Consider the following 27,588-nt stretch of genomic DNA (forward strand, 5'->3'; position numbering starts at 1 on the left):
CCCCGTTGCAGAGGCAGGTGAGCCAGAGTCGCAGGCCCTGCCGCTGGGTTGCAGTGACACGAGTTCCGACCCCTCTTTTCAGTGAAGGTGGTTGTTGGCCAGAAGAGGCAGGGTCCGTGTGGAGGCCGAGCGGGGTGGGGGCCGGATGAAGCATCCTCTGCAGGCCAGGGCTCCTGGGGGGGCAGCCTGCAGACACGTCTCTTTAGCTTCGAGTTTGCTTTCTGAGCCCTTCAGAAAAGCCGCAAGCCCGGCGGTGGCCAGCGCATGGACACTGCAGCCCCGGTCGCTCCCCAGCGTCTCATACGATTCCTCGGGTCTGCGGAACACTGAGAAAGGACAGCCGCTGGTCAGACTCTTCAGGGACTGAGGCCCTGGAACCTGTCTTTTCTGAGGCCCCCCGCTCAGATCCCGTCTCCGCTGAGGCTGGTGGGGGAGGCCCTGAAATGGGCGTCAGGCTGTCATCCTGGGAAGAGACCTGCAGGCACCCGTGAGAAGACAGGAGCGCCGGCCCGACAGACAGACAGATGGACAGACAGATGGCCCCAGTCTCCCCGAGGCGCAGGTGGACTCAGGTCACGTGGGAGCCCCTGGGACCGGCCTGCAAGGCTGCCTGTGCCCCGACTCCAGGCGCTGGTCCAGGAAAGCTCGCTGGCCGGGCCCTGCACGGGGGAGAAAGCCGGATGGACGGTGGCCGGGGCCTCGGTGACAGCAGGTGACCAGAGGCTAGACATGCGTTTTAGCTGACAGTTCAACTTTGCTGTTCAGTGTTTGTCAACATGGATTTTCACAAAAATGTCTTTCTTTTCAAATCCTTAGGTTCATACCAATGCATTCAAAACGGACATAGAACTCTGAAATCAAGGCAGCTTAGTAGCACTTGCCTTCAAACCTCTGAAAATCATTATTATTTTTTTGGTTCATAGGAATGTATACATTTTCCCATTTATACATATTTTTCAGCTTCATCGAGGTATTATTGACAAATAAAACTGTAAGATATTAGAGTATACAGCATGATTTTTTAAACATAAGCACTGTGAAAAGACCCCCCCCAAGAAATCTAATTAATTAACACATTCATCACCTCACGTATTTTTCTCTTTTTTGGTGAACAATAAAGTTCTGCTCTCTTAGAAAATTTCAGTTACACATAGCGTGGTTCCAACAAGTCCTCATGTTTTACATAGACCCGCAGACCTTGAAAATCGTTTTTTAACACGATCATCCACAGATACGGACATGACTTTGAGCAAACTCCGGGAGACAGTGGAGGACAGGGAAGTCTGCTGTACTGCAGTCCACGAGGTTGCAAAGAGCGGGACACAACCTAGCAACTGAACGACAACAAATCCACAGATGACACACAAAGAGAAAATCTCCCGTAAGCACCCACAACGCCCACCACTGAAGTCAACCATCGGCTTCCCTGGTGGCTCAGTGGCAAAGAAGTTCCTGCAAGGCAAGAGACCCAGCCAGCTCTTTTCGACTCGCCGCTTGGCTGCAAAAGCGGGATCACACTTAGAGCCAGCAGGTGGGTGGGTGCGGGCCCCTCCAGTGGCAGCAGACCAGCTGAGGAAGACTGACAGTGCCAGTCGCTCAGCCGTGTTCCTCTGTGACCCCGTGGACTGCAGCCCGCAGGCTCCTCTGTCCATGGGAGTCTCCAGGCAAGGATACCGGAGTGGGTGGCCATGCCCTCCTCCAGGGGATCTTCCTGACCCTGGGATCGAACCTGGGTCTCCCGCATTGCAGGCCAATTCTTTACCCACTCTGGGGAATTTTTTCAACTTTCTTCTCTCTTGGGTCCACGTCCACGTGTCCGCCTCCCTCTCCCCACAGTCCACACTTTGAGTCCCTTTCTGCGGGCCCACCTCCTGGGGGTCCACATCCCCATCCTCTCTTGTGGAATACCTGACCCAAGAGAAAGGAGAGCAGCTTTGAAAAGAAAGAGCGACCCCAGGCACCAGCACTGACATGCAAGGCTCTAGGAAACCACGCTCCTTCCAGACGGCCAGCCTCTCAGACCCTGACCCACACCCCTGCCTCCTTTCCGGCTGAACAATCAACAGCCGTGGAAGAACCTGCCTCCTGGGGGCCTCGCACCTGGGAGAAGTGCCACAGTGGGCAGACCAGCAGGTCCAGGGCTCTGTCTGGGGACTTCCTTGCGTCCCCTGTTTGAGGAGTTGGCCAGACACCTGACTGGGGATGTAAAGCCATAGTCAGGTCCACAGTACATCCAGAAGCGAGAGGAGAGGTTTAGGGTGGAGAGAAAGGCCAGGGGCCTGGCGCTGAGGAGAGAGAGACAGGGACAGACGGGCAAGCTGGGGAGGGTCCATTTGGAGCGGGGAGGGGCAGCGGGGAGAGGGGAGGGAGGGAAGGGGAGAGGGAGGAGGAGGGGAGGAGAGAGGGGAAGGGAAGGCAGGGGAGAGGGGAAGGGAGGGGAGGGGAGGGGAGGCGGGAGGGCCACCGGGCTCTGAAGGCCGGTCCTGTCCATGTCCCCGTCCCTCCTGCCTCCTTCCAGAACTTTCCAGCTTCTGAGTCCCATGTTTGGTTTGGTAAGTGTCGGTCTCACCCCCAGCCAGGATCCAGGGCATTCTGTTCACCTTTGCAACTCTATCACCCCAGACTCTCTCAGCCTGCAGTGTCTCAATAAAGTGCTCGATAAGGATGCAAAGAACAAGTCAAACGGGCGGCATTCCTGAACCAGAGCCCGGAAGCTGATGCCCTGCGCACGTCCTGCAAGCTTGTTCCCTGTGTCCCAGAATTTCTCCTTCAAACACTGGACAGGACCAGGGAGTGAGGCCCCACCCACCACAGGGCTGCGGTCCCTCCAGCCCCAGGATGGGGAATGGGGGGATGCACTGTTGGGGGTGCGAGCTTCCCTTTGAGGGTCGGACCACCCCACCTCACTCAGAGCACCAGGCCGGGACCTGCTGGGTCTCCAAACTTCACAGGAACCCGGGGCTCGGGCCTGGTAGGAGCCGGGGTTTGCTGGGCCCGCAGGTGTGAGTGGGAGCGGCGTCAATGGCCACTGCAGCCCCCAGGGGACAGAGTGGCTGGAGGGCTGCACGCACAGGTGAGCGGGGCCGGCCTTGGGGGCGGGGCCGGCCTTGGGGGCGGGGCCGGGCCTTGGGGGCGGGGCACCGGGCTCTTCCTGTGGCTCTTCGGAGCCCCGGCTCCCTGGACCACTGTCCGGTGTCCAGGAGGCCCCAGGACGGCTCGGAGATGAGTGAGGGGCCACTTTCCAAACTGATACTGAGAGGTTAAGGAGAGGGGACCTTAGAGACGCTGATGGAAACGTTTAAGCACAGTCACCCTGATCAGATCAGATCAGATCAGATCAGTCGCTCAGTGTGTCCAACTCTTTGCGACCCCATGAATCGCAGCACCCCAGGCCTCCCTGTCCATCACCAACTCCCGGAGTTCACTCAGACTCACGTCCATCGAGTCAGTGATGCCATCCAGCCATCTCATCCTCTGTCATCCCCTTCTTATCGTGCCCCCAATCCCTCCCAGCATCAGAGTCTTTTCCAATGAGTCAACTCTTCGCATGAGGTGGCCAAAGTACTGGAGTTTCAGCTTTAGCATCATTCCTTCCAAAGAAATCCCAGGGCTGATCTCCTTCAGAATGGACTGGCTGGAACTCAGAGAGTTCCAAGGGACTCTCAAGAGTCTTCTCCAACATCACAGTTCAAAAGCATCAATTCTTCGACGTTCAGCCTTCTTCACAGTCCAACTCTCACATCCATACATGACCACAGGAAAAACCATAGCCTTGACTAGACGAACCTTTGTTGGCAAAGCAATGTCTCTGCTTTTGAATATGCTATCTAGGTTGGTCATAACTTTCCTTCCAAGGAGTAAGCGTCTTTTAATTTCATGGCTGCAGTCACCATCTGCAGTGATTTTGGAGCCCAGAAAAATAAAGTCTGACACTGTTTCCACTGTTTCCCCATCTCTTTCCCATGAAGTGATAGGACCGGATGCCATGATCTTCGTTTTCTGAATGTTGAACTTTAAGCAAACTTTTTCACTCTCCACTTTCACTTTCATCAAGAGGCTTTTGAGTTCCTCTTCACTTTCTGCCATAAGGGTGGTGTCATCTGCATATCTGAGGTTATTGATATTTCTCCCGGCAATCCTGATTCCAGCTTATGTTTCTTCCAGTCCAGCATTTCTCATGATGTACTCTGCATAGAAGTTAAATAAGCAGGGTGACAATATACAGCCTTGACGTACTCCTTTACCCTGAAGGAGCTTCTTAAACCCAGCGCAGCTACTGGGAAGGGGGAATTAGTGCAAGGACAAGAGAGAGGGAGCCGCGTGAACGGAGCTGACTATAGAGCCAGGCACATGCCTCCCCCACACCTGGGCACAGAGCCTTCAGTCTGCTGCTGACCTCACCCGGGGCTGCGGGAAACATGGGCTCTGCACATCTAGACCCCTCGGACAGCTCAGAACCTGCCCATCAGGGAGGGGGGCGGGGAAGGGGCAAAGTGCTGCCATGACCCAGACCCCAGGACACGGGAGGGGGCAGCTGCAGAATCCAAGCTGAGACGTGACATTCTTCACAGAGGAGTCATTATCCAGTTCAGTCGCTCAGTCGTGTCCGACTCTTTGTGACCCCATGAACTGCCGCACGCCAGTCTTCCCTGTCCATCACCAACTCCCAGAGCTTACTCAAACTCATGTCCATTGAGTTGGTGATGCCATCCAACCATCTCATCCTCTCTCATGCCCTTCTCTTCCCAACTTCAATCTTTCCCAGCATCAGAGTCTTTCCAGTGAGTCAGCTCTTCACATGAGGTGGCCAAAGTACTGGAATTTCAGCTTTACCATCAGTCCTTTCAATGAACACCCAGGACTGATTTCCTTTAGGATGGACTGGTTGGATCTCCTTGCAGTCCAAGGGACTCTCAAGAGTCTTCTCCAACACCACAGATCAAAAGCATCAGTTCTTCGGTGCTCAGCTTTCTTTATGGTCCAGCTCTCACACCCATACATGACTACTGGAAAAACCATAGCTTTGACTAGACGGACCTTTTTTGGCAAACTAATGTCTCTGCTTTTTAATATGCTGTCTAGGTTGGTCATAGCTTTTCTTCCAAGGAGTAAGGGATCAAATTGCCAACATTATCCACCAATAATTTTAGCACATCTCAAATGTGTGAAATAGCTTCTGTTTCAAACTCAAATATGTGTTCTCATGGGATAACCAGTGATGGAGAAAGAAACCTCTAGACTTTCAGGGGACAAGAGCTGGGACACTTGTTCTCCCTGCTGGGCCAAGAGCACTGGTGGCAGGGTGTCCCCCGTGTACTGGGCTGCAGAGCAGCTGTCTGTTGGCTGCAGGGCCCCGGGTACTCCCCTATCCAGAGGTCGCTCTGTGTCTACCCTGGGTTCCTTCCTGCCACCAGCGTGGGTGGCCCCAGGGGTCGCCTCTTCCCTCTGCACAGCCTGGCCTAGGCACCCTTCTCCCTGGCTCTTGGTGATCTGCTTTGGGCCCCGGCTCGTCTGTCCTGTGAACACTGTGTCCACTTCCGGCCTCAGGCTGACCATCTGGTCCCGGAAGGCCCACTGCTGCTGGGCTTACAGATGGGGCAGGGAGGCACAGGCGGTGGGGGCCGTGGGCTGCCTCGTTCATTGTGCGCCCACGCCCCAGAGCACACGGCCCTCGAGAGGTGGAGGCACCTGAGTCTGTAGCTCACACGAGCCCCCGGTCTCGTCGTCCCTCAGCGTCCATCATTCTCTGTCACACGCATGGCCCTTTCCTGTATGTGGGAGGCTGTGGTGCAGCTCTGCAGGGAGGGCTGGGGGTCCAGCGTGGGGCTGGGAGTTTTGCTCGATGAGCCCATCAAGCCCGAGCTGGTGTGAGCTCAGACGTGGGTCTGCTTGGGGTTGGTTTCTCTGTGGTGCCCAGCAGGGATGGTGGAGAACACAGAGGTGGGCTGAAATGACTTTTTTCTGTACGTTCTGGCTGCCAAGTGGTTACCAAACATTTTCCTAAGAAGCACAAGAGCTGTCAGCTCCGTGGCAGGCTCCTGTCTAATTCCTAATCTGAACAGGATGTGAGGTTCCTGCTTCGGAAATGGGAAGTGAGAAAACATTCCCACGGTGTGGCCTCTGTGGGGCACTCGCAGTGCCTCCCATCTGAGATGAAATAGCGCAGCTCGTCCAGTCTCCACAAACCCTAAACCCTGAATTAATTAAATTTCTTGGATTAAATAGAACTGCCAAGCAGTGTCTTAGAAGTTACTGAATAATGATGTGAGTGCTTTGAAGATTAAGTGAAGATATCAAAGGAAGTGAACCTAACCCCTCCCGCCCAGAACGTAAACAGATGTGACGCGATGCAGAGCTGGGCTGTGCTGTGAGTCTGGGGAGAGCTCTGGAGTGGACTTCAAGCCCCTCCCTGATGAAAAGCAAAGTGTCCCTCACCTAAACGGCACAGGTAAGCGAATCCTATATTTGATTTGGAGATGCATTCTGCAAGTTGTCTTCTTTTGGGAAAGTATCTTCCGAAGTGTTGGATCAGATTGGGAACATCGTGATTCTCAGATTCACACACCTGTGAAAATTATAAATTGCTTCAGGATTAAATTTAGCCAAAGTGGAGAGTCCCTTTCTGCCACTTCCAGGAGTGCGGGACCCTCGGTAAGCTTCTTAGTTCCTTTATGCCTGTTTCCTCACCTGTAGAGGAGACTCTTGAGAGTCCCTTGGACAGCAAGATCAACCCAGTGAGTCCTAAAGGAAATCAACCCTGATAGTCATTGGAGGGACTGATGCTGAAGCTGAAACTCCAATACTGTGGTCATCTGATGCAAAGAACTGACTCATTGGAAAAGACCCTGATGCTGGGAAAGATTGAAGGCGGGAGGAGAAGGGGATGACAGAGGATGAGATGGTTGGACGGCATCACCGACTCAATGGACATGAGTTTGAGCAAGCTCCGGGAGTTGGTGAAGGACGGGGAAGCCTGGCGTGCTGAGGTCCACGGGGTCTCAGAGGACAGGACTTAGTGACTGAACAGTCTCATCTATAGAATGGAGATAACCCCAGGACCAGCCCCTTCATCATGTTAGCGATTCCAAGGAAGTTCTTACAAACGGCCGCCACTGTGGCCAGAATCATCATTGTCATACCTTCCCCCCACCCTCCACCAGAACTCAATCTCAGGGTAAAGGAGGTGCTTGCTGGGAATTTTGTAAATTGTGCCATTTGGATCCTATTTCTAAGGGTACTTAAAATGCCTCAGTAGGTTACAAAAGGCCACCATATAACGAGAAACTGCTGAGGCTAAAGACGCGCGTGCTTAGATTTTACGCAGGACACACGTCCGTGTGGCTTGTGGCATTTCCCCGTGTGACAAGATTATCCGGCCATCGGTTTCCTCATGGATTCTTCGTGTTCGGTTGGTCCTTTGGCCTGGCGTTTGGGCTGAGTCGTAGGGCGGTGCAGTGTCTCTCTGAGCTCTGAGCCGGGCCCCCTCCCCGTCCCACAAGTCCTGACTCGTGCACCTGTCACCTTGGTGCCAGGCTTCCGAGGACAAAAGGCCCAGAGTGGAAGGTTCTCTGGGCAGAACCTACTTTCCTTTTGTCGTCTTTCTGCTTGTTTCCAGCAGGTGGCAGTCCAAGCCTGCAAATAGCATTGTGCTGGGGCCTCTGGGGGTGCGGGGTTCTCTCTACCGGTCCAGGACCCACGAAGTCCTGCAGTTGCTGCGGTCCCTCCCAGGTCGGTCCATGGGGGACTTGCCTTCAGCAGGACAGCACTGTTCCTTGCGCTTTCTGGGTTTAGTTATACGGGAAAATCTACAGTGGTAGACGGGCTTCCCAGGTGGCTCTAGTGGTAAAGGACCCGCCTGCCAATGTTGGAGACAAGAGACACAGGTTCCGTCCCCGGGTTGGGAAGATCCCCTGGAGGAGGGCATAGCAACCCACTCCAGTGTTCTTGCCTGGAGAGTCCCCATGCACAGAGGAGCCTGGCGGGCTGCAGTCCCTGGGGTCACAAAGAGTCAGACACGACTGAAGGGACTTAGCAAGCATGATAGAGAGTCTGTAGCGTCTCTGGTTTTTCAAAGATCTGCATCTCGACAAGCTGCAAGCTGCAGTGAGTGCTCCAGGCTCTGAAACACCTCCGCACACTCCACTCCTTCACTTGAGGCTCAGCGCCGCGGGCTCACGGGTGAACTTTTAACAAAAAAAACACGAAATAAAAGAAAGAGAAGGGAAAATGCATGAGGATGCTGGGAGTGGGAGGAGGTCTCTGCCCACTTGAGCAGACAGCCTGGAGGGCAGAGGAGAAACAGAAGTCCCCCTGGGCTGAGGCCCCGCAGTAAGGGAGGGCCGCCGCCTGATTTTCTCAGGTCTGCCGTTTCCCACCACGGTAGTTGAGGATGAAGAGGGACCTACCTTGCCCTGTCGACTGGGAAAGACTGGGGAACTCCAAAGGCAGGGGCAGGACTGGGGGGATGGGGAAGGTGGGAGGCGAGGAAGGGAGCCCTGGAAAGAGCTGGGTCTGGAAAGACTGAGGAAGTTTCTAAAGTGTAAAGAGGAAGAGGGACATTCCATGGAGGACGCCATGGCTACCTGCACAGGGGTGGGCATGGAGCCTCCTGGGCCCCCTCAGAGAGACCACGAGGAAGGGGGATGTGGATGAGGTGGCAGGCAGTCCGCAGCCATATGGCGACCATAGATTTTTGCTGCATTTTCTGTCTGATGTCCTAGCCAGGTGCAGGGCGAGTCCTTTGACTGATGACACATTCATCACAGCCCTGTATCCTGGAGGCTTCGTCACCTGGTAAGTGTCCACGTCCTGGGTCTGTCTGGACTGCATGAATTCAAGGAAAAAGTTCCCCAAGCATCCTGAGCTTTACCTCCAATGTCTCCAGTCTAAACTTTATGACATCACTTCTAGCCTCATTTCTCAGCTTCGCAGGGTGGTTCTTGGGGGGAAATATTATACCACTGGATAAGTCTGGCTTGAGTGACTGAAACCATCTTGAACGAGTAGCAAAAAGTCCTCCCTTCAGTGTGGCCACTGGCGGGCGAGTGTCCACGAAAGCTTGCTTTCCGAATCTCCCTCTCGGCCCTGCGGCCCCAGCAGGTCTGGGGTCAGCCTGCAGATGATTCACAGGACACAGGTTTTGCTCCAGGGCGATCACTACTAAGTGAAAGAGTCCCTTCCGGAAACATGGCCTGGGCGTTATGCGAATGCTCCTCCCTGCACGGCTTCTCCGGGCTCCTCCCGGGTGTCCCGGACAGCTCGGGGTGTACCTGCCGAGCGCCCCTCCCAGTTCTCCCAACCCCGGAGACTGCTGCCTGCGCCTCTCCGCCTCTCCGTCAGGAGCTCACCTCTCCCCCGGTCTTGCTGACTCACCTGTACCAGTCACAGCGTGGGCGCCGCTCCCAGCTTCCCCGGGGGGCTGGGGCCCCTCCTGCGCTCCGCCCCTGCGTCCCCTTGGCGCCCTCCAGCTCGGCACCGGGGTCCCTGCGCACTCACTCCCTGGCGCGCCTCTGCTCACGGCTTGGCCCCCACCCCGGGCACGGGGCTGCCTCTCCCTCTCAGCCCTTGACAGGTAAGGCAGGGAAGCGCAGAGGTGCCTGGCAGCATTGCCCGCTGTGGTTATCAGGAGTAAGAGCTGGCAGGAAAGCTCCAGGAGAGAGGTCTCTTTCAGAGGCGAGGACGGGGGGATTCAGAAAAACGTGTGTCTGAGGCTATGGGAGCCTGGGTGAACTGAGACGAGCATTGGCTTTTTATCAGTAGGGGGTCCTCCATGCACGAAGGCAAGCAAGTGCAGTCGTCCAGTGGTGTCCAAATCCTCGTGACCCCAGGGCTGCAGCCCGCCAGGCTCCTCTGTCCATGGAATGTTCTAGGCAAGAACACTGGACTGGGTTGCCATTTTCTCCTCCAGGAAGCCCTCCAGGCATCCTCCAACGTAGTTAAAACTTTACAAAGCTCATCGCTGTAATGTCAGTTCTGTGGATGGACCAACATCCCCCAGCCCAACCCCGCACGAAATAAATCTGCAAACTCCTGAGACACCGCTGGCTGAAGGTGCCCCTGCCTTATGTTACATGTGGGAGCGCGGCGGCCACTGCCCCGCCTGAGGAGCAGCCCCATGGCTGCAGACGGAGGGAGGCGCTGGTCACAGAGCAGAGACCACTCCGCCCAGCCCCCAGGAACCGAGCCCCCAGGAGACCCTCCAGCCGGCCAGAGCAGCCCCGCCTTCTGCAGCCAAAACCTCTGCTCCTCACAGTGAGAGCAGGGCTTGCCCCCTGCCTTGGTGCTAAGCAGGGACTGCAGACGCAACCCCAGGCCTTTAGAACGGGACGCCAAGGCACAGGTAAACCGGCTTTGCCGTGGGACAGTCAGCTGCCCAGAGACGCGAAGCCGTCCAGTAACCAAGCTGTCTATTGTGTCTGATGAACCCAACAGCTTTGCACAAAGGCGGCTAACCCTCCGGCACAGCCGCAGCCTCTGCTCAGGAAGCGGTGTGGGTGTGAAGACCCCCGGGCTTCCTCTGGCCCACAGCGAGGCCTGGCCCACGGGAGCGTCCTGTGCCCCGCAGCCGTCATACGCCTTCTCCCCGTGAATTCACAAGGCCTGAGAATCTGGGATGAGCCAGGCAGGGCCAGGTAAGCCCCTGCTGGTGGGGGCCCTTGCAGGCAATGCTGGCTGAAAACCCAGCGCCTTCTGCTTCAACAGCGTCTTTCAACTGGAAACGTCCGCCTCAGAAGAGAAGCCTCATCTCGGTAACCAGGAGCTTCAAGCGCTATCAGGGAGGGGCGGGCGCACCCTCGGGCCTCGCTCGGCCTGTCTCCCAGGGGCCCGGCTTTCTGAGGGCCCTGCCCTCGCCCTGTCCCCCCGCCCAGCTTTCTGAGGCCCTGGCTGAGGACCCTCATGTGATAGAAAGACCCCGAGCTTTGCAGAGACAGACTGATGGCCGAGCTTACACCCCAGGGCGGTGGTCAGCCAGGCATCTCAGCTCCTATCTTAGCCTGTTTCTGCGCAGAGGGAACGATGTGTCTCCTCTCAGGGGCCAAGTGTCTGTCCAGTGGAGGAAGGTCCTGTCCCAAGGCAGCCAGGGGGAGGATCCGCCAAGCCCCAGTCCCAGCCTGGCCCGAAGCCCCCGGAGAGGAGTGTGAGGGGGAGCGCCAGCCTGGTCCCCCACTTGCTCGGTCCTGGCCCCCTCAGCCCCACGCTTCTCTCATCCTGACCCCCTGGGGCCCCACCTCCCTGGACAGGCCTATCAGTGACCCTTTGCCTGGAGTCAGCTCCGAGTTTCTTTTTGGGCTGAGACGACAGTGGTGTGAGGTCGGTTTCTGAAAAGTGGCTTCAGGGTGAGACTTGTTCCTTCCCCATTGTGAACACTGACAGCTGGAGTGAGCGGGGAGGGATGACCCGGTCACGGTGGTGAGCCGTTCTTGTTTGCAGCGCCTCTGAGTCCTGTCCTCTCAGGTCTTCCTGGGACTTCACGTCGGGCCTTCCCTCAGTGTGACTAAAGTGTGAGTGAGCTGGCACTTTGTCTTCCAGGCACTGCTGAGCCCCAGACCGTGGTATACCACAGACACACACACACACATACACACACACACACACAGACACGAATAGAGACACACACACAGAAACCTACTTATACACAGACACACACACACACACATATAGAGAGAGACACACACCCAGAAACTTACATATCCACACTCATACACACAGACACACATACACACACACAGACACACACACACACATGTACACACAGACATACTTATGAACACACACATACGTGCATGCACACTTGCACACGCACACACACACCCTTATGTATACAGACGTATATACAAATGGCTTCCGGGTGGCGCTAGTGGTGAAGATCCCGCCTGCCGATGCAGGAGACGTAAGAGACGCAGGTTCGATCCCTGGGTCCGGACGATCCCCTGGAGGAGGGCATGAGACCCCCTCCAGTATTCCTGCCTGGAGAATCCCGTGGCCAGCGGGGCCTGGCGGGCTACAGTCCGTGGGGTCACAAGGAGTCAGGCATGACTGAGCGACTAACAATAGTACACACACACACACATGCACAGACATGCACATTCCCCACCCCCGCCCCCACACACACGTGTGTGTTGCTCTTAATCACAACTCTGCCTCTTTCTCTGAGGACACGCTCCCTTCCCTCGGGGGGAGGTCGGCCCTGTCCCATGAAAAGCACTGACTTTGCAGGTGGAGGTGGCGGTTTGTGCTGTATCTCCATGGTGTTTCCACCGTTAGAGATTTTCTTTTAACACCTTAAGTCCATCAATCAAGACAAAAACTTTGAACGCCTGTGGGAAGTATGTTAATTGCTCTCTCTAAAAGCTCCCTTCAGATGAGAATAAAAGAAAGCGACTGAGTTACTGAACACAGCAGGCGGGCTTGTTCCTTTTCTCTCCTGCTCTTTTGCATGCAGGAGATACCAAATATCCCCAGTAATTCTCCTTGGCTGCTGTCCCACAGTCTCAGGAGCAAACCAGCAGGCATCACGATGCAGCTCACACAGCTTGACTGAAAGGCTAGGCTTGCTGGCGGTGCAGCAGCTCCAGCTGGGAGATACGGGACACACACACTCGGCCCGCCACAAGCCACCGGGGCGAATCCTGCAGTGATGCTGAGTCTCTGGCAGCCGCAGACCCAGCGAGGCCGCCCCGGGCTCCACCTGCTTTGTTTTAACACTTTTCTAAGTAGAATATACTTAACATTTCCAAGCGTGATTCACTGAGGCACACGGCATCAGAGACATTATTGAGGCGTCACCGGCTCACCATGCAGGCCAGACTCTGGCCGCAGAGGACGCTGGCCTCGAGTCCGTCCAGCGTCCACTCAGCGTCAGGTGCTGGTCCATTCAGGGCGCTTTAAAGTGAGTGTCCTGGGCGGCACCCGTGACAGCGCTGACCACCGTCCCCCGGAGCCCAGCACCCCCCACCCCGCCACCCCCTGGGGGCCGAGGAGGAGGGCAGGTGTGCAGGGCTCGGGCTGTGGCCCAGGACCCGGAGCAGACTGTGCAAGAGCAGCAGGCGCGTGAGGCTCAGCCCCGGGAGAGCTGGCCGCTGCTGGGCACCGTCAAGGACCCCGGGGGCGGGGTGTTTGCAGCCAGAAGACGTTTTGGGTAAATTACTTACAGAGATCTCAGAAGAAAAGGCCCCGCATCTCCACGTTTCTCCTGATTTGTAAAATTCCTTTCCTCCTTCCAAAAACATTCACTTTGTTTCTCTATTTTTATAACTGTGCTAAGTTGCTTCAGTCATGTCCAACTCTTTGCGACCCCATGGACTGCAGCCTGCCAGGCTCCTCTGTCCGTGGGATTCTCCAGGCAAGAACACTGGAGTGGGCTGTCATGCCCTCCTCCAGGGGATCCTCCCGACACAGGGATCAAACCGTGTCTCTCACGCCTCCTGCATCTGGCCGGTGGGCTCTGTGCCATCAGCGCCACATGGGAATCCAACTTTATGACTGGCTTCCCCCAATTTTACAAGATTTAGACTAGGCGAAGCCCCTCAGCCTCCAGGGGGACATGGGACAAGGGGGTGTCTCCGGGTTCCTCTCTGAGGCCCTGAAATACCCCTGGGGCATCTCCTGTGCTCAGACCCAGGGAGGACAGTGAGAGAGGCCACCCCCCACCCCCAACAGGAGCGGGTCCTACACCGACATCCTGGGCAGGCGGTGGTGCCGGGTCCATCCGCTCAGCGGCCACTGAGGTTTGGCGGGGGGAGGGATGTCCGCACAGCCTGTGATGCGGTCCACGGGTCGCAGCTAACCCGTGGGGATGTGGAGGACGCCCCGCTGCTGCCACTCCTCAGGGGACAGAGGACACCACCCTAGTCCTCGTGATCTTGCCCACTCTCATTTCAGAATTTGACGTGATGATGCTGTCGTACCCTGTGCTTTGTTTCCTAGAACAACATCCTCTGTGTTGTGACAGATCGTTTTTCCCTACTGTAGCTCACATTTGTTTAAAAAGAAAAGCAGGAGAAAACCCCTCCCAGCACCTTGTGCGAGGCTTCCAGCTGGGGGGTCGAGCACCTGAGTCTGCTGTATTTCCACAGGCTGGTGAGTGTCTGTGTCGTCCAACAGAGAGAATTAACTCCAGCCTATATCCTGGGGCTTGTTTTTCCAACACACAGAGAGAAAAGGCTTGATTCTTTTCTCAGTTCAGAGAGAGGGTGTGTTTTTGTGGCGTCTCTATTTCAGAACTCCCAGCTCAGATGCAGAACGTTTATGCATGAGGTTGCTTTCTTTCTGCGTCTCTGCTTTCCAGAAGAATCGAGAGTGAGACCTTGGCGGTCAGAGGTAACATGGGTATGCCTCAGCTCGGGCCAGCAGTGGCCTGGGGGCTCCTTTTCATCTTGCAGGTATAATCCAAGTCCACCCGCGTTTGTTGACGCGAGGTCTGGAACTGGACCCCAGTAGAGGGCAGAAGCAGACTCGAGCCCATCTCCCACGGCTGGGGCCCACGGAGGTGGGTGGGAAGTCTGCGCGAGGACCCGGCTCACGGCAGAGTCTCAGGTGTTGGGGTCAGGAGGGCCTGGGGGGCGGGGTGGCGGGGTGGTGGGGCGTGGTGGGAAAGGGCCTCTTCTTTTGCTCAGAGCACGGAACTCCGATGCTGCTCCTGGCTCCGTGGGCCCTGGGATGCTCACGGAGCGTTCCCAGTGTCAGGGCCAGACCCCGGCAGAGGCGGGTGTCTTGTCTACAGGAGCAGAGCCTTGGAACAGCTCTGGGTCAGTGGGGGAGACTGGGGAGCTGGGGAGCGAGGTCAGGGGCAGTGGGGACTGTGGGGGAGCGGGGCTTCTCGCTTCCAACATTGAGAGACGGTAGAAACGCAATCGTTTTTGTAACAGTGTCGTGGAAACCCAGCTGTGCGGGGAATTTTCCAGTCACTTTTCCATCACTCCCGGGTAAAGATTAGAGAATCGATGCAGACAGCGGATGCTGCAGAAGGGGGTGGGTGCCACCCTCTTCCTACGGAGGACTTTGGGTGATGTGCAGCTTTTGAGAGCCCAGAAGATGACCTCACGTGACTGGATGACGGTTTTGGGCAGGTGGCTCCGTGACCATGAGCCTGAAATCCTAAGTGCAGCTTTGGGGTCGGGAGCCCCTCATGCTCCCGAGGTTCCAGGTTCCAGGTGTCCTGATTCGGGGTTCGGTCACAGAGCACCCCATCTCCTCCTTCCTCGTTTGCACGAAAACCAGGGATTGAGTTGGGCCTTTCCTTAGACCTTCAAGGATGGTGAGAAACAGCAAATTTATTTCTTCCTACTTTGAGCATTACTTTCTGGATTATTTGGTTACATTTGGGTTTTTAACTAAACAATTCTAAAGTAGGTTTTGTTAGTCTTATTCTTAGGAAAATAAACGATTAAAATTAAACTGCAAATCATCTGATTCATAAAATCGACCAATTTTAATAAAAGTATTTATCTTTTTAAAACAAGGCATTTGAATTATGTCTGTTCAGCCACATCAGTACAACTTTTCTTTCTATATATTTCCTTTGCTGATTATCATGACTCAACAGGATATTATGACCTGGGTCCCAGTACCGGGAAAGCAACTGTGGTGTTGATGAACAGCAGTGACAGCTGTGGGCAGCGCCCAAGTGTTACAGCATCGTTCCAAGCGCCGGCTCACACTTCCGCAACAACGCTGGCTGGGTACTGATGTTAGGCCTGCTTTACAGACATGAAGCCTGGGGTCCAGAGGAGGTGAGTCGTGAACCCCCTGTGTCCACTCCCGCCCACTACCTTGAATATGAGGAATCCAACGCCCCCTGCCCCTGGGGCCGTGTCCGTCTTCTCAGTGTTGGGCTTCGGGGTCTGGTGAGTGTCTAACACACTGAAGGCACCCAGAACATCAGCTGAAGGAGCAGCGACTTAGCTGCAGGACGGACGGATCAGCTGGCATGAACCATCCAGGTTCTGCAGCCTGGAATGATATCTGTGAAAATATGGCCTGGAGAAAATGGATAGAAGAGTGTGTTTCCACAGCTGAGGCTGCGATTAAGGCCCTTTTCTGCGGGTGCTGACTAGAGCCTGGAGAAAACGGATCGAAGAGTGTGTTTCCACAGCTGAGGCTGCGATTCCACAGCTGAGGCTGCGATTAAGGCCCTTCTCTGTGGTGCTGACTAGAGCGTGGCATCTCGAGGCTTTGGCCTTGTTTCTTGGACCTGAGGGAGGGCAACTCTGTCTTCGCCTTGCTCTCCCTGTCATGGCTGCATCGCCTCATCGCCTGACAGCTCAAAAGGTTCTGGGTCCATAGGGGCCCGTATTTGGGTTGATGTAAAAGTTTTGATTTCTGGGGCTTTGCGTCTCCAGTAAACGTTCGAGTCAGTTTGTCAGTTTCTGTAAAGTTACCTGCTGGGGTTTTGGTTGGGATGATGAAGCTGGGAAGAACCGACAACTGGACCCTACAGAATCCCCTTATCCGTGGACATGTATTTAGATATTGTTTGATTTCATCATCAGAGCCTTGTTTTCCTCACGAGTGTCTCATACGTACCTTGTCAACAGGGCACCAACACATTCTCTTTTCGGGATGCTAATGTGAGCGGCAATGTGTTTTTATTTTCAAATTCCACTTGCTCATTACTGGAAGCATTGACTTTCTACCCGGTATTTTTCCACTTTTAACCTACCGTCCTAGTTGCTAACAAGGCCATCACACGGTGACGCCTAATTAAAAAGTGGATTTTGAACGATGCAAGGTTTGGCTAATGATTCCCCGTGAGTACGGAAGACGGTTTGGAAAGACTTTAATTCCCCGAAGCCGCAGGGCCACATATCGCGTGACTTCACTTCTATTTCATGGGGGATATTTTCTCTCTGTCATCATGGGACTCAGCCCTCTTGCCACCCCGGCCAGAAGGGCGCGGCCTTGACCTCATCTTGCCTCTGGCGGGACCTCACTTTGACGTGGCCTCCTCCTCCCTGGGTGGAGGGGGTGCTCCTCCCTGACACGTCAGTTTTGGAAGGAAAACCTTGAAGAATGATTCTTAGCACTCACCACGTGGTATTTGAAGGATGCAGTAGTCACGCTCTCAGGGGTTTTGCTTGGTCAGAGGACGGTCAGCTTCTTATATGCATCTCCAGGATGGTGGAAGGTTCTAGATGTGCTGTGGTGGTTTCTAGAAGGAGAAAACGTAGGTGCGAAGAAATACCTGAGGTCCTGAATAACAGTGATTCGAGCTCCGTTAGCATTGTTAAATCATGTGGTGCTGTGATTATGAGGTCCGAGTATGTTCTTTCTGCCCTCAAAACTCAGCCAATGACCGGCTGCCTCCTCCCGACCTGAGTGGGGGGAACAGCGGGACGTTTCCACCCCTCGCTTTCCTGGGGAGCGGCTATGCCGGGGTCCCCCCCGTCCGGGTTTTCTCCCGGTTTTGTGAGGGGATGGGGAGGAAGGCGGCGTGAGGAGGGTCACCTCAGGTGGGCGTTTCTGCCCGTCCTCCCCCAAGGGCACCTCTGTCATATGGAAGGACGCCCTCACGCGAACTGGGTGAGTGGGGCTTCCTCCAGGCTGCACCGTCACCTGTTGGAGGAAAGCGACGAGAAGGCAGGGAGGGCGGTGGGAGGTCAGGTACCCCGAGGGCGTGACCACACTCACACACCACCCCGCATCCCTCACCCAAGGTGACCACACTCACACACCACCCTGCGTCCCTCACCCAACACGACCACACACACAACACCATGCCTCTCACCCAGCGTGTCCACACTCACACACCACCCCGCGCCTCTCATCCAACACGACCACACTCACACACAACATGCCTCTCACCCAGCATGACCACATTCACACACAAAACCATGCCTCTCACCCAACGTGACCACACTCACGCACAACCCACGCCTCTCACCCAAGAAGCTGATCCCAGCAGGTCCAGGAGGTCCTGCAGCCTCACTGGCCCCTTTGCTGCATCTTCCAGGTTGATAAAGTTGCACTCAGAAGGCACCTGTCTCACCAAGGAGAGGCTCTGCAGCCTGATGCCGCACCACGTCCCTTTGGCAGCTTCCTGCATCACAGGAGTGGCCAGGAGGCACCGAGACATGTTAGTTGTGAAACAGAAGGAATTGGCTTCTGTAACTATGACCTTTCTGAAACGGCTAGGACAGGACTCTAGAATCGATGGAAACTCCTCACGTGAGAACTGGTCTTTGGGGTGTAATTCTCTCTGCAGAAAGACAGGGCACTGGAGTGAGCAGGCCGAGGTCTGGCGACCCCATGACCGTTGTGTAGGGGAGCGAGCAGGCAGAGGTCTGGCGACCCCATGACTGTTGTGTAGGGGAGCGTGAGGGCTTTCCTGGCTCACACCTCAGTTGCCACCACTGGCTCAAGGTGGTGTTTTTGTCTTTCAACAAAATGGGTGAGGGATTAGTGAGGTACTGGGGGTAGCACGCTGGGGCGTCGCTCTGGAAGCTTAACAAAGTGCTGGCGTGGCTGCGGGTGGGGTTTGCCTGCCTCTTCAGGCTACTTGGCTCCTTCCATCTTTCAAAACTTCCTACTAATGTTAAACTACCATGCAGCAGTTTGCCTCTGCATCAACAGAGTCAGGGTCTCGGATATCATTTATAAATAAAAGACTGATGTTCATCTCAGAAGACACAAAGGCTAGAGGCCATTTCTGAGCACCTCAAGTGTGAGCGTTACTGCACGTTACAGGGCACATCTGGGGCTAGGAGAATGATTTCTTCGGGGTAGCTGTGAGGCTGATGGTGCTGGTGTTTCCTCCTGGGGGTCGGGGAAGGGGGAAGCTCATCTATGGAAGGCTTTCTTCGTGTCCCCCGGGGTCTCTGAGTGCATCCGGCCTGTGTCTAGGGACCATGCGACAGCGTTCATGGCCATACATCTCATTTCAGCTTGATGTGACTGAAAGTTGACTCAGTTCTTGGTCAGAAGTGTTTTGTTGACATTGGTTGAAATTCATTTGGTTTGTGTGTCTATCCCCCCAGCGTGGGTGCATTTATATGGTAGAGTAAACATGCACTGAGTAAATGCAGTGATACATGTCTGTACACAACACGGATGAGACATAAGACAGTCTTGGGACAGACAAGGTCACCTGGAAACAGTTATGTCCAGAGCTGTAGCTCCAGGGAGTTCCCAGGAATAAGAGGGATGGTCCATGCAGTCAGACTGGGCGGCGTCTCCTGAGGGGCCACGTGGGGAGGGTCCATGCAGTCAGACTGGGCGGCGTCTCCTGAGGGGCCACGTGGGGAGGGTCCATGCAGTCAGACTGGGCGGCGTCTCCTGAGGGGCCACGTGGGGAGGTGGCCCCGCCTTGAGTCTTACTGGACTTTTTGGCCGCAGCGCACAGCATGTTGGGTCTTAGTTCCTTGACCAAGAATGAAACCCCTGTCCCCTGAGTGGAAGGCGGTCTTCCCCACTGGACCACCGGGGAAAGCCCTAACCTGGCGTCTTAATTCCTTGGGGGCAAGAAGTGACTCCTTGGGAGTGGGGCGGTGAGACCCTCTTCACGACGTTGTTGACGAGGGTCTCTATTCCAAGGTCCACTGCTTTCCTTATTTACAGAAGACGTAGGGTGGAGCTTGGCGTGCCTGAGGGCAGAACCAGAGACTCCCCTGAGAACAGCCTGGGCCCCAGTGACCACGGCTCTAAATGGATGCTCCAAGGCCTCGGGAAGAGGGTCTCTGAGGGGATGGTGGGAGGGCGCACTGCTGCTTGGCCAGAGGCTCGGTGGGCGGGAGCAGGGCCCTCCCCACGTCTCCAGGGATGAGCCACCTGCAGAGAGACTCCTGAGGGTCAGCAGGGTCCATCCTGGGACTTTAACTGGACACTCCACCTGCCTGGAAAGCGAGGCCTTCCTCTTTTTTATTTATTTTTAATTGAAGGATAACGGCTTGACAATATTGGTTTAATTTCTGCCATATATCAAGATGAATCAGCCATAGGTGCACCTGTGTCCCCTCCCTCCCTCCCACCTCCCGCCCAGTGAGGGCGTCTTTGAAGAGCGTTGTTCGAATAAGAAGAGTTGGAACATTTCCTGTCTGTCCTTGTGTGCAGAGAGGTAGGGGCGTGGGGTCCCCAGGAGGGGAGGTTGGCATCCTGCCCCCTCACCATCTCCCCTGGATGCCCTGCGCTGCCTCCCAGGGGAGCACAGACACTGGGGGGACCCCAGGCTCAACTCTGAGGACACTGCACTGGAGGCAGCCCTGGGCGGGGTGGGGGTGCTGGGGGCTGGAGGGATGAGCTGAGGTCAGATGCCCATTGAAAGTTTACTCAGCTCGAACTAAACCATCCAAGACCCGAGATGAAGCTGCATCCGTACCTGGAAGGGGCAGGAGAAGCAGGGAGCCTGCCCAGACGCGGTCCCGGGGCAGGGAGGTGTGCGTGGGGGCCACAAGGGGAAAGGACGTCCACTCGGGCCACATCCCGCCTCGTCCAGGCCCAGCCGGCCAGCACCAGAGCCGGCCGAGGCCACGGCCGGTCACGCCCCTCTTCTCCCGGGTCCCCAGGGTGAGGACACGGCCGGGGGTGGGGCGTGCGCGGAGCAGTGTCAACCCCTCCCTGGTCACAGACGTGCGCTGGACCTGCCTCACGGGCCTGTGGATCCCGGGGAAGGTCACAGTGCCCGCTCCCCCCGGACCCGTCACATGTGGTTCTCAAATAGGCACGGCTATCTTATTGATAGGTTTAGATAATTTATTTGAAGACCTGCAGGACATTTGGTCCGGTCCAATACGTGAACCGTGAACTTCCAGATGCTCAAGCTGTTTTAGAAAAGGCAGAGGAACCAGAGATCAAATTGCCAACATCCGCTGGATCATGGAAAAGGCAAGAGGGTTCCAGAAAAACATCTATTTCTGCTTTATTGACTATGCCAAAGCCTTGGACTGTGTGGATCGCAATAAACTGTGGAAAATTCTGAAAGAGATGGGAATACCAGACCACCTGACCTGCCTCTTGAGAAACCTATATGCAGGTTAGGAAGCAACAGTTAGAACTGGACATGGAACAACAGACTGGTTCCAAATAGGAAAAGGAGGACGTCAAGGCTGTACATTGTCACCCTGCTTATTTAACTTATATGCAGAGTACATCATGAGAAACACTGGGCTGGAAGAAGCACAAGCTAGAATCAAGATTGTCAGGAGAAATATTAATAACCTCAGATATGCAGATGACACCACCCTTATGGCAGAAAGTGAAGAAGAACTAAAAAGCCTCTTGATGAAAGTGAAAGAGGAGAGTGAAAATGTTGGCTTAAAGCTCAACATTCACAAAAGGAAGATCATGGCATCTGGTCCCATCACTTCATGGGAAATAGATGGGGAAACAGTGGAAACAGTGTCAGACTTTATTTTTGGGGGCTCCAAAATCACTGCAGATGGTGACTGCAGCCATGAAATTAAAAGACGCTTACTCCTTGGAAGGAAAGTTATAACCAACCTAGATAGCATATTCAAAAGCAGAGACATTACTTTGCCAACAAAGGTCCGTCTAGTCAAGGCTATGGTTTTTCCTGTGGTCATGTATGGATGTGAGAGTTGGACTGTGAAGAAAGCTGAGTGCCGAAGAATTGATGCTTTTGAACTGTGGTGTTGGAGAAGACTCTTGTGAGTCCCTTGGACTGCAAGGAGATCCAACCAGTCCATCCTAAAGGAGACCGGTCCTGGGTGTTCACTGGAAGGACTGATGCTGAAGTTGAAACTCCAATACTTTGGCCACCTCATGTGAAGAGTTGACTCATTGGAAAGGACTCTGATGCTGAGAGGGATTGGGGGCAGGAGGAGAAGGGGACGACAGAGGATGAGATGGCTGGATGGCATCACCGACTCAATGAACATGAGTTTGGGTAAACTCCGGGAGTTGGTGATGGACAGGGAGGCCTGGCGTGCTGCGGTTCATGGGGTCGCAAAGAGTCGGACACGACTGAGCGACTGAACTGAACTGAACTGAAAGTGCCCACTCAGACACTTGGTCCCCGTGAAAAGGTCTTTAAAATTTCAGCAGTTTTTTGTATGTCCGTCACACCCCCATGAAATGCTGTAAAATGAAATAAATGAATTTTCATGGCCTCCTGGCATATTCCATTCACTGTTTTCACCACAAAGAGAACGTTTTCCCAAACTGCACTTTACTTTTAAAACTATGTCCACCTTATTTGAAAAAATAAGGCCCATGTATCAAAAAAGGGCCAATTATGGAAGATCTCCCCAAAGAGAATCAAGAAAATTCTCCTGTTGCTACCTAGATGGCCGACTCCTGTGAGAAAGTGTCAGATGCACAGGTTTTCGAAATCCCGCCAAGTTTCCCTCGGTTGCCGAGCGGGACGGGCAGCAGCAGGTAGGCTGGGCGGGGAGGCTGCGGCCAGGCCAGTGATGGCCCGGGGGGCGGGCACCCTGGTTCTGCGACGCGGGGCAAATTCCCAAGCTCCTCACTCCGTCTCCCTGGGCTCCTCCTGAAGGTGTGGGTGTTACCCGAGGGCAGGGTGCTGGGAGTCCAATGGTTACGTGGTGCGCGTGAGGCCCCGGCACCCAGATGGCTCTCGGTCAGTGTCAAGCGTGACCGGGGCGGCTGCCCTGGGCTCAGCACACGCCCCTTAAGAGGCCGCACAGGCCTCCACCCACAGCGTGCACCTCGGGGGTGTTCTAGACGCCCAGCCCCCGTCAGCTTCAGGACCTTTCCACCCCCGCCCCCGCCGGCTGTCACCCTCCCCTCCCGGCCCTGTCTTGGGAACCACAAACCTTCCCTCTCTGTGGATCTGCCAGTTCTGCAGATTTCACACAAATGGAATCCTGCTCTCTGTGCTCTTTTGTGACTAATAACATGTTTTTGAGCTCATTTGGTGCCAGTAAAGATCAAATGAGATAAAGTCTGTGTACATAAATTCATGCTCTATTATTAAATTTTGATCATTTGGCCTGGGTTTTGTCCTGCCCCTGATGGCGGCCGTTTATGATAAATATGTCCTTTCATCTGTCCCCATAACAGTAATTAGTCAAAAATAAATCAACAGCTAAAAGTCTGCTAAAAATTGTCTGGTGGCCCCTCAAACTTGCAATCGATTTTGTCTCATTTTGGTTCAGTTCCAGCTGAAGTAGCAGGGACAGGGACGCCCGCAGGACACGGTCCGAGGCTGGTATGGATGTGGGCGCTGACCCTGGTGGGCGGCCTCGGGTGCCTGGGGTGGCCCTGAGCCCAGAGCGGAGGCGTTTTGGAAGCTGCGTCACTCGCAGGGCCTCTGTGGGCACTAGCGGGGAGCGGGGGCCACTGAGGACGTGGGCATGCCGGGCCGGGGTGGCAATAGAGGCTCGGGAGACACTCTGTGTGCTAGACCCCCGCTCCCCTCACCTCCTGTGACTTCCGCTGGGCTGTCGTTCGGAGGGAAGGGGCAACAGGGCGGAACCAGGGACACGTCGCCGGCAGAGCCCAAGTCCTTTGGAGACAGGAGGAGGGGGAGGCCCAGGGCTAATTCTAAGTCCTGTGGGGCAGATGGGGGACTTGTGTCTGTTCCCAAGGTGAAAACTGCAGAAAAGAGACAGGGAGGCCGGGAGATGCCGGTCGCCAGTGCAGGCACCCTGGGGGGCCAGCTGCCGGAACAGCCAGGTGAAGATGCCCGGAAAGCCGCTGGGTATACGGCCTGGGCTCAGGACTGGGCTGGAAACACTGCAGTTCTGCAGACAAAGGCCTCCCACGAGCCCCGCTCTGCGCGGGACACGCAAGACGGGACCAGCAGGCCTTGCTCCGTGGGTCACACGGATGGAGGTGCAGACAACGCTTCGATCTCGGGCAAGATGCCCGGTGCTGTATGGGCATCATCTGTGTGATCCTCACAGAGCTGCACGAGGTTAGAGCCGTGCAACCGACGAGGGGACAGACAACTGCCCAGACCACACAGCTCATGAGGGGAGGAAGCGGAGGGGACTGTGGACGTCTGACCCCCGAAAGTGGCCAGCAGTGCGTGGTCAGCACTGACAAATGCTAGAGAAGGGGAGAAGCTGTACTGAAGCTTCCTGAATGTGGCAGAGGGGCTGCGGCCCCACAGCCCCTGGGGGAGCTGGGCCAGGAAGCTGTGAGCAGAGGCTCTCACCCGCCTGCGGGCACAAGTGCCCTAGAGCGTCTCTGCCCGTGGCAGCCTGGAATCCGCGCCTGCATCGCTGGCGTGGCCTGTGGCCCCCGGCAAAGTCTTCGTCGGGATCTGGGTTATTGTTTTTGTTCACATCCTGGGCGCGGCTGGACCTGAGAGGCCGACAGGAGAGAGAGAGCAGGGAACAATGGGCGGGGCGGCCAGGGAGAGACCGGGTCAGATGCAAAGCGGCTGTGTGCTCACTAGACACAGGGAACACGGCGGCCGCCCAGCTGGAAATGGCGTCGGTGCCTCAGGGGGACCTCGGCACAGACACCGGAGGCTCAGGCCACCAGAGCCGGCTGACCGCCAGGGAGTCAGAGGTGGAGTCTGAATGGGAGAAACAGCCTCGTCAGTCAGACGGCCTGACACACGGGGTCTCCTCCCCGTCTCCCGAGAGAGCAGAGACCCCAGGCCTTCTCTGACCCTTGCCAGCCCCCAGGCCCCCGCCCGAGGGACCCCACGTTCCTGCTCAGGCCAGCTTCTCAGACAGGGCTCAGAGCTCCGGGCCGCTGGCCTCGGCACTCAGTGGCCCTCGGCCTTCTCCGGGCTGCGGGCCAAACGTGACAGACGCACCTCGCTGAGCATTTTGCCTTCGTGTCTCCTGCTGAATCATCTCACGTGCCAGGGCTTCCCCTCTTAACCCTCCTGGCTGTCGGATGCCTTCTCTGAGGAGCAAACAGGGTCTGCGACAAGCGGTGCAAAGTCAGAGGCGAGAGCCAGTCCGGAAACGGCCACGTGGACGTGCAGCCTGGCTGGTGACGCCAGGGTCAGACGGCCAGATGACAGGTGACACCCTCCCACGAAGGAGTCCTGGCCCTCACAGGACCCTCAGGAGGGCTTCACAGGTGTCCTAGCCCGCGGCCGGCTCCGCCGCCGAGAGAGGGCCGCCCCAGCATAAGACGGGGAGCGCCCTGAACCCGGACTCACACTACTAATCAGCTGTCACTTTAGTGGTCTTTCCCAGCAGATTGTTTTTCTTTAAAATACTTTATTATTGGCCCAGATGTACCAAAGGTGTCTATTTTCAATGGAAAACATACTTTGCTGGGCTGACATTCTCTGGGCTTTTGGACTCGTTCCTGCCCTGAGCCGGGGGAGGGGGCCCTGGCAGAGGGCAGACGTGAGCTGGAAGGTGTGTCCTTGGGCCGCAGCCTGGCTCCTCCTGGAAAGGGGCCAACAGCTCCCGTCCTCTGTGTGGCCCCAACTGCCGCTTCCTCACGCCCAGACCGCTTGCCGCGTTCAACCGTCCCCAGTGGAAGCATCGCCACACTCTTTCGGTATTACCCCGGACAATCTTGACCCTCAGAAAGGTTGCTCCATCCGGGTCACATCTGATTCTGTCCCAAGCGCCGTTCTGAGCCCAGACCCGGGTGACTTTCAGCGTCTGTGGCTCGGGCGTGAAGCCCGAGCGACCCGGGGGACTTTTAGCGTCTGTGACTCGGGCGTGAAGCCCAAGCGACCCGGGCGACGTTCAGCGTCTGTGGCTCGGGCGTGAAGCCCAAGCGACCCGGGCGACGTTCAGCGTCTGTGGCTCCGGCGTGAAGCCCGAGCGACCCGGGCGACGTTCAGCGTCTGTGACTCAGGCGTGAAGCCCGAGCGACCCGGGCGACGTTCAGCGTCTGTGACTCAGGCGTGAAGCCCGAGCGACCCGGGCGACGTTCAGCGTCTGTGGCTCCGGCGTGAAGCCCGAGCGTCACAGGGACGGCCGCCCAGCTGCATTGCGGCTTTTGGAGGACATACGTTCCAGGGTCATCGCCATTTCTCCACCACAGACACATTCAAATGAAGCCGCGTCCTCGGCCTCTGCGGTGGACCGTGCCGGACGGGGCTGCCCTGAGACCAGGCCACCACCCGGAGGAGTGCTCGCCTGAACAAGCCCGGGGTCCAGGGGACTTGCTCTCAAAGACCACCCACCTGTTGGGCATCTGTGGGGAAAGAGCCCCCAGAATTAGCACGAGGGGTCCCACACTCACCCCACGACAAACCCCTGCTAAGATGTGAGTTCGGCCCCAGTTCCCACGATCCTCAGAGACATGTAAGGAAGCCCTGCTTCCCTGGGGGCCACAGACCTCAGGGCACCCTCTCACCCCAAGCGTCACCCTGGCCTCACACCCGCTACCGTGATGGAGGGGCCTGGGGAGGGGTCTGAGGGGCCTGGGGAGGGGTCTGAGGGTCTGGGGAGCCTGGGGAGGGGTTGGGAGGGGTCTGAGGGTCTGAGGAGGGGTCTGAGGGGTCTGTGAGCAGATGTTTGTGTTTGGGCTGGGAGAGGCGGGGAGGCCGCGCTCTGCAGGGAATCCTGGGCTGCTCTTCCCAGGCTTCTTTGTGCTCAGTCACCTTCAGGACTGTCGAGGCCGGGGCAGGGTTCTGCTGGGCGCCCGTCCACACGCGCTCAGGTGGATGCAGACGTCCGGGCGTTTCCTCCGAGCAGGGCCGTGTCCAGGAATCACGGCACACGTGCTCCACACAAGCGCGGAGCTCAGCCTTCAGGAGACCATGAAGTCAGGGCGGCGGTGTGCTTAAGATGCAGACAAAGAAGAAAAGAGCAGGCCCGCCCCGGATCCCTCCCCAGGCCCCTCTCCAGGTTCCTCCCCCTCCCCAGGCCTCTCCCCAGGCCTCTCAGACCCCTCCCCAGGCTCCTCCCCAGGCCCCACCCCAGATTCCTCCCCAGGCCCCTCCCCAGACTCCTCAGACCCTCAGACCCTCAGACCCCTCCCCTGGCTCCTCAGACCACTCCCCAGGCCCCCAGACCCCTCCCCAGGCCCCTCAGACCCCTCCCCAGACCCCTCCATCACAGTAGCGGGTGTGAGGCCAGGGTGACGCTTGGGGTGAGAGGGTGCCCTGAGGTCTGTGGCCCCCAGGGAAGCAGGGCTTCCTTACGTGTCTCTGAGGATCGTGGGAACCGGGGCTGGACTCACATCTTAGCAGGGGTTTGTCGTGGGGTGAGTGTGGGACCTCTCGTGCTAATTCTGGGGGCTCCTTCCCCACAGATGCCCAGCGAGTGGGTGACCTTTGAGAGCGAATCTCCTGGACCCCCGGGGTCCAGTCCAGTCAGACGCGCAGAAGCGGAGCCTGGGCAGCCCGGCGATGCCATGCAGGGGCTCCGTGCCCAGCGGCTGGACTCTGACCGCGCGTCTCCCCACCCTCAGCCTGGCTCCCTGCTGCACTTCTGGGGCCAGGCAGCCCTGGATGCTGCACCCAGATGGCCGATCCCGGGCACGGTGTCTCAGGCCACAACACGCCTCGTCCGCCAGGAGCAACGCGGTACCCAGGGGCGGGGACGGGCCTGGGTGGGACTGATGGCCTCAGAGTTGGACTCGAGGGCGGACACAGGCGGGACCTGCTCAGATCACGGCCTCTGCCCCAGGAGGCGGGTGTGTGGTCGGGCACTTATGAGACGGAGGGAATCAGGGAAGCCGGCGCAAGCGTGTGTCCTGTGGGGTCGGGAAGGAGGGGCCCAGAGGCCGGCCTGGCCC

General features: G+C 56.6%; 1 long non-coding RNA gene across 1 annotated transcript; it reads left to right on the plus strand.

Annotated features, from left to right (window-relative positions):
• Positions 1-14,599: 14,599 nt before the first annotated feature.
• LOC113898855 lies at positions 14,600-16,715 on the plus strand. The gene is made up of 3 exons (XR_003512760.1): positions 14,600-14,747; positions 14,868-15,256; positions 15,545-16,715. It is a non-coding gene; the product is annotated as an uncharacterized LOC113898855 (long non-coding RNA).
• The last annotated feature ends 10,873 nt before the right edge of the window (positions 16,716-27,588 follow it).

Source organism: Bos indicus x Bos taurus, chromosome 9, assembly GCF_003369695.1.
Source record: "Bos indicus x Bos taurus breed Angus x Brahman F1 hybrid chromosome 9, Bos_hybrid_MaternalHap_v2.0, whole genome shotgun sequence".
NCBI classification, from domain to species: domain Eukaryota; kingdom Metazoa; phylum Chordata; class Mammalia; order Artiodactyla; family Bovidae; genus Bos; species Bos indicus x Bos taurus.